Here is a 7,215-nt window from a genome sequence, read left to right as displayed (position 1 = left end):
TACCACTTTCAACAATACTGCCATCTGACAACTGGAGCTTAAAATCAGCACTAAATGAACTACCCACTCCAAGACATTGCGGCATGTTGCCAGGAGATCTTAACATATCAGGCACAGTAGCTTTGACATCAGGCATGGAAGGCTTGACAACAGGCATGGAAGGCTTGACATCAAGCATGGAAGGCTTGACATCAGTCATGATAGGATTGACACTAGGTCTTGATGCTACACAGGTAATATCATCATGAACAACCAGAAGTGTCAGAAACATAAGGATTGCACTCCACTACACCAGGCGTATTAGTTCTTGTGTCTGCTTGTGAATCAGAATAGACTTTCTCACGTGCCTGATATTTAGCAATTTTAATGTCTAACTTCAAAGATTGCAATTTCTTAAACTCTTCAAGTAAAGACTTTTCAACTAAAAGTTCAGCCAACCTTGCACGCTCCTTTGTATATGCTGACCTGGTTGAAATCCTGGAATGTCTCGATGACTTGAAACTTTTTGATGACTTGAATTCTCTAGAAGACACTAATCCAATTTTCTACTTCACTACGAAACTGTAGAATGGAAATCTCCCTCTCCTGGTGACGCATCTGCTCTGAACTCTACACATCCTCTGAAATAAGCTCTTCATAATAATTTGTGAAACGTACAGAATACCTTTGACACAAGTCTTTAAATTCAACAAGGTAAGCTTAACAACATGCAAATTGTCACTACTGCTACTGAACAAGAGTCTAGAAAGTTCTGTTCTCTTCTTAGTAAGAGAAGAGAGAACACCAGTCAGTCTGTTTTTCAACAAACGAATCTGTTCAGCTTTCCCTTTCTCAGTAAGTGTCCTTTGACGACCAGAACGACGTAGAATGTTCTCACCACCAGAACCACTATCCTCCTGAATGTCATTACTCACTTCATTACCTTGTCCAATCTCAAATACACTTGCACCTTGAGCTAGCTGTTTCTGTTCTGTAGCAGTCTCATCACCACTATCTATCAGCATCCTTTCTTCTGTGTCTATGCCTTCGTTGTCATCTAGAGCGTTGTCGTTGGGCAATACACCGTTAGGATTCATGATGTTGTAACAATCACAAATCTTCAATGAAAATTCACAAAATTCAAAATCCAAAATATCTGCAGTCTACGTTCAACGGTCTACACAATGTCTTCCAAATCATTTAGATGCAGGGAAGATTTTCTTGAACTATATTATGGCAGAAATCAACAGTCTTGATACTCTCAATTGATGTTTATTGTCCGTTATTCCTTGACAATAATAAGTGAAAAGCTCATTCGTTTGGATCTGTTAACATGCGTTTCCTTTGAACGTTAGCGTTGAATGAACAGTGTTGAGGTTCAAGAAAATCTGTGTTCTGCAATAGTTCATGACACGTTTCTCCAACATGGAGATCTTTCAAACTGAAAGTGACAGTGGATGAGGTCACATGACCAGAAACTAATCCCATGATGCAACACAACTGATTATAAGTCACAAAAACTTTTGCTTGAACCTGGGATCTTTATGCTGCTAGTCCAGTGACATAACCAACAGACCATTGTTAAGGCTGATACAGTACGTGAAATTCATAACATTTTTGCATAACAGATTTGCAACATAAATTATTCATTCTGCACTTACACAGTTCCTTTCGCCTCTTTGTCTTAATTGACAGGTCCAATGAACATTGTTTTGATCCTGCTCTGCGTTGATTGGCTACTGACTGTGTAGGCGTGTCAAGTTATGTGCATAAATTAAACGATCGCCTGATTCATGTCACGCCACAGTATGTATTCCTACACCTGGAATGTTTATCAATCTCATCATTTTTGTCTGTTTTGATATATACAACTGTTTTTGGTTAAACTATTGTAGATAAAACATGTTTTTTGTTTTTGAATTTAGTTATAAGCATTGACTGTGTATTTTTTCGGTTCATTGAGGTATGAATCGAAAAACCAATGTGCAAACTTTTGTAAGAATCCGCTCCCTCAAATAACCGAAACAAATACACAGTCAATCCTTAAATAACACCATCATTACGTTTTCTGAAAAAAAGATGTCTTACATGCATGAGTACCTCTGCAATTTAAAATGATTTATCAAATCAATGTACTCATTGGGAAACAAGACATGCTGTACATACATCCCTGTCTTGTTTCTATACAGTGCAATTAAAATACTGAGCGTATATGTGAATACATTGACTTCAAAACCGTTGTTCCCTTATATTCTATTCGTTAAAACAAAGTGTACAACCAGATATTGATCAGTTTGATGCTTTTTCTACAAATATTAGATAAATACTTCTGAATAAAGATTGTTATACAAAATAGCCCTTCTGGCAACCAGCCTGCTCTCAAAGGTGTAGTATTCTTGAAAATAATTTCCACATAATATTTAAAAAGGCATGTGCCCTTGAAATTATGAGGATCTGATGTTTGTAAAGGATGTGTAATTCAGTCTAATAAGGAAAAGATATATGGATGAACAACATCTTTATTACAATTAGTAGCAACGTTTCGGTGTAGGTTCTATAACACCGTTATCAAGCAAGTGATCATGTTTAACGGTGTTAGAACCTACACCGAAACGTCGCTCCCATTGTAATGAAGAAGTTGTTGATCCTATCCTTACTAAGTACAACTTCTTTATGCCTTTCAAAGAAGCATGTTGTCATCTTAGAAATGATGGAATACTACAAGAGAGGGTGTGTTTAATCTCATTTCTACCACTAGTCGGTTGGGAGATTTCACCTCCTTAAAATCTAAAATAGAAGAAAGCGTTTCCTCTTCATCGTACCGTCTATATATAAATATTGTCAACAGATGGCGACTATTAGTCTCTCATATAATACTCCTTATCAATAAACTATTTATTACCCACAAACATATCTGGGAAATTTTCATCCATGAATCTGTCATTGATTTACTTGTATCTTAAGATGGTTGTGTAAAATATTTAGGTTTATTGCGCATGTGTTTGATGCAGAAAAGGCACCTGCAAAAAGATGTTGTGAGAAAAAGTATTTTGTCTTCTTAAATTCACATTACAAGCTTTCAATCAAATTTGTAAATCGGCGACATTATTGCTCTCCCTGAATTACTTCAAAACGTATATACTTTGCATGTACATGTCTAACTTCTCACTCTTCCTTCCACCACTGTACGTGGCTGTGTTAAACCTGGCTGCATTTTCTCTTCCATTCAAAACGCTTCTCGATGATTGTAAATAACAGCAAGTAATTAAGGTACGTGTATACAACATAACCATTTACTGAAGTAGAACACGAAACGGTCCGCTCTATATATTCACGTCTCCTAATACTAGTTTCTGAGTGCGGGCTCCAAGGCTGTCCCAAGCATGAGTTATCTGTCTCTGCTCACCGTTAATAATAATATCGGAGTGTCATGGATAATGATCGGAACCGTCCCGTAACTAACCTCAAAACTGTTATGCTTGTTCAGATATCTGAAGATAACCACACAGTCAAGAAAACCTCCATACGAGGCATCAATACGGTGTCAAAGTGCCGTATCCTCAAATCAGAGACCATATAATAGAGGGTCTATTATATGGTCTCTGCTCAAATAGACAATCCAATGTTTGTGTTCTAAATGAAGAATTATTGTTTTAAAACGTCGAGCGATTAAGCTCAACCTGAAAACTAGTAACACCAGATATAGGCCTATACGTATTCTTGCAGGTTTTCGAGCGAAGCCCCACTCTTGCTTTTTACCGATAAAACGTTCACATCAAATTTGTCCGGCAATTTCCAGGTCAGCGCTCCACACAGCGCTTGAGCGGTTGTTGCTTGAACGACGCGACTAAAATTAACTGGAAGCTAAGCTGTGCGAGGAGTTTGTTACTTGCAAAGCCTGAGAAGTTGGCGGGATAGGTCGAAGAGAAAGGTACGTTAGTACCAGTCATGTTAATACCATTGCTAATGATATCAAGTTTTTTACGTTGTTTGTTGTACATCTCTTCCAAATAATAATACTCTTCAATTGCCGATATATTTACAGTGAGTTCAGAGACTCCAGGGAGCCTCCAACCTCACAGAAAAAGCTGAACTCCTTAAATAAGCCAGTAGGTTAAAATCGATGGGATCTAGGCCCATAACATCAAAAAGAAAGTTTAGGTGGAAAACAATTACTCGAACTCAGCCAGAGAAAGGGGGGTGGGGGGAGGTTGGTGGAGTAAATCCTAGAAGATTTTGTGCAAACAAATCAAATTCTCTATTCCAATTTGCCCATTTTTTTATACAGTGTCGTTGGGCCGGTGTCGTTAGCAAAAGAAGTCTATGAAAGATATCAATATTAGGATATTGGGATAAAACGTCCATGCTCTAGACTATTCAACACGACAGTCCATGTAGTTAATCTACTCATTGTTCTCCCTTTTCCTCCTCTTACTCACAGTTGTGGCCTATCAGAAATACACATGCAGTCTGTGCAGTTAATATAAGGGTAACGCTATTTTTCAGGGCATTATCATTTGCAGAAGGCCGAGGTCTTCCATTAACTGCCCGACTAAAGAATGCAGTTGAAAAGACCGAGGGCCTCTGCAAGTGATAATGCCCTGAAAAATAGCGTTAACGTTATTATAGTTAAAATGGATGGAATTTGTTTTCAAATAAAAAGAAACAACAATAACGGTTTTGAAACATTTACTGCAAACGAACATGAATGTCACTGACCAACTTTTACAAATAGGGAAACGTCATAGAACAAACCAGATGACATCACTATTAAACATGATGTCACCTATCCCTATTCGATAACGTTACCTAACAACGGGCGTGATAATGGCCTGTCGTCAAGCAATACGAGGGCATTATCAAGTTACACTGGCCTGCTCATTTTTTTATAACACGCAGGCGGCTTAATATTAATTCTATCCATTTTAGGTATAATGCACTGTTACATGGTTATTACCCATTTTTAAGGTTGTATAGCAATAGGGTAGGCCAAATGCTATTTTTTCAGGGCATTATCATTTGTAGAAGCCAAATTCTGATTAATTTTGATATGCCGATAAAGCAAAGGTTTTTCACAAATGACAATACCCTGAAAAATAGTGTATTTAGGTTTTTATAGCTAAAGTAGTAAATTCGGTAGAATTTGTTTCTATTTAGCCTATATATCAGGTACTGGTATATCCTTGCACTTGCAGTCATCCACCTCATTTCCTAATGTCTGCAAGCTGAAATAAATCCAATAGTTTCTTGTGTAATGCACATGTTTAAAGAAAAACTGAAGCTGTGGTCACTGAAGAGGGGATGGGTTTAATACATGCAGACAATGAGTTGCTAACAGAGGAAACAGCATATCAATAAATATAAAGCAAAGTTCCATCAGACAATTTTTGTGTTTAGTTTTTGTTATTGTTTTTTTCTAGCTGTAAGTTAATGCATTTTCTCAATTTCGTTCAATGTTGTATTTATGAACTGATTGGCAGGTTGAACCAACTCATCTCAATGTTGTTTACAGCAACCAGAATCAGATTATAGCTACCAATGCCTTGAAATGTTCTTATTTTTTAACTTATCCCGCATTACTCCTTAATACATTCACTGCTCAACTTTAACAGTAGTGAAAGCTGTGTTTGATCCTGCTTGAAGAAATAACTTTAGATGTTGTTCTAGAGCAGGACCCCCAATCACTAGCTGCCAAGTCATACCAGCAGTGGTAGACATACGATGACTTCATATCACTATTGGTCATGACACAGTACAGAAATGTTTCTAAAATGATCCCAATTTTGCTGCTTGCTGTCCTTGTGACTTTCTATGTTCCTATATAAAGACCCATGTCCTTTCCCCCTTTTGACGGGTGTAGTCTGGTTTGGTGTAATTTATATTGCAATAATATGTATTATTAGCATGTGAAGTCTTTATATTTTTCACATGTTGTTCCATCCGTGGGTGGGCCGTTGGGCAGTGCGACTAGGCCTACGCTACCTGCCATCACTACCTTAGGGTGCGCCTACGGCCATAGTGTGCTATCCAGCTTTCAAGGCCAGTCTTATATCGGCAGGGGGCACGGGCGGCCCAGTCACTGTGCAGAGTTGCGTCCCTTGGGCATGCAGGAAACTTATGATTGTGGGATCGAATCCCGGTTCACCCTGATTATGTTTCTAGGTTTGTCAGCACCATACCTGTGCTCGTGGGTCTCACCGAAGTGGTAAACGGCTGAGACCTGCATCACTTGGGGCTTTCCTCCCACATTAAGCTGACACGCTTTATATAACTGGAATACTGTTAAAAGCGGCGTTAAACCAAACTCACTCACTCAGTTATATTGGCGCCTCCCGGCAACACCCCAATCGTTTTTCCTGTCGGCGACCTTTATTGATCAGGCGTGGATGCATTCGTTTATGTAAGCCATGTATCAAGAGGCGCATACGCCTCCCTTTGTTCAGGCACCTACGCCTTCTTATCAACACAATACCTTAGCGTCTTCGGTGGCTTATGCTCCGCCTACACTACAGACAAATACGTCCACCTAAGCTCGTACAATATCCTAGGCACCAATAACGTCTTTGGCGACTCATACGGTCCCATCAAAGGAAAGGGCTATGCCAAGGGTGAGCTTGGGTATGCCGCCAGACGACCATCCAGGGTGTATGTTCTCAACATTCTAAGGTTGGGGTATCGCCTCCGCTTGAGAACAGACCCTCCGTTGACTATGGAAAAAACATCACATGTTGGAAACCAACATTCATTCCTTGTTGGAGAAAAGAGCCTTAGAGGTTGAACAGACCTCAGCGTTAACTACAGGGTTCTCCCATATTTCTCGTTCCCAAGCAGAATTCGAACAAGATGCGGATGATACACAACCTTGCAATATTCAACAAACATTACCTAGTGCATCCACCGTATTTTCGTCTCATTACCTTGACACTGCTTAGGACCAGGATCAATGCATACGATTCCCTGATCACCTTGATCTGCAGGACGCTTACCTGTTTGTGACTATCCCCCAAAGGGACCGACGGTTCTTCAGGTTCTAATTCAATGGTATCCACTACCAGTGGGTGGTCCTACCATTTGGCATTTCAGTGGCCCTTTGGCTTTTTACCTGTCTTACCAGGCCAATAGCTGCCTATTTGCACCTGGGGAACATTCCGTTCAAGTCGTAAATAGACGACTGCATACTGAATCATCCAGTAACAGCATTTCTAATTCGTCAACAAGACTTCACCAGGCGCCTAC

At 39.4% G+C, this 7,215-nt stretch overlaps 1 protein-coding gene across 1 annotated transcript in view; it reads left to right on the top strand.

Annotated features, from left to right (window-relative positions):
- The first annotated feature begins 3,856 nt into the window (after positions 1-3,856).
- Positions 3,857-7,215, top strand: part of LOC139463736 (histone-lysine N-methyltransferase EZH2-like) — a 177,779-nt gene continuing 174,420 nt past the window's right edge. The window contains exon 1 of the mRNA XM_071244986.1: positions 3,857-3,910. The gene's annotated coding sequence lies outside the window, so the exon portion shown is untranslated. The remainder of the gene's footprint in view (positions 3,911-7,215) is intronic.

Source organism: Haliotis cracherodii, unplaced genomic scaffold, assembly GCF_022045235.1.
Source record: "Haliotis cracherodii isolate W230 unplaced genomic scaffold, xgHalCrac1.p SCAF_16, whole genome shotgun sequence".
Taxonomy (NCBI): Eukaryota; Metazoa; Mollusca; class Gastropoda; order Lepetellida; family Haliotidae; genus Haliotis; species Haliotis cracherodii.
The sequence above is the reverse complement of the archived record's forward strand: the minus strand, read 5'-3'. Positions and strand labels throughout refer to the sequence as shown.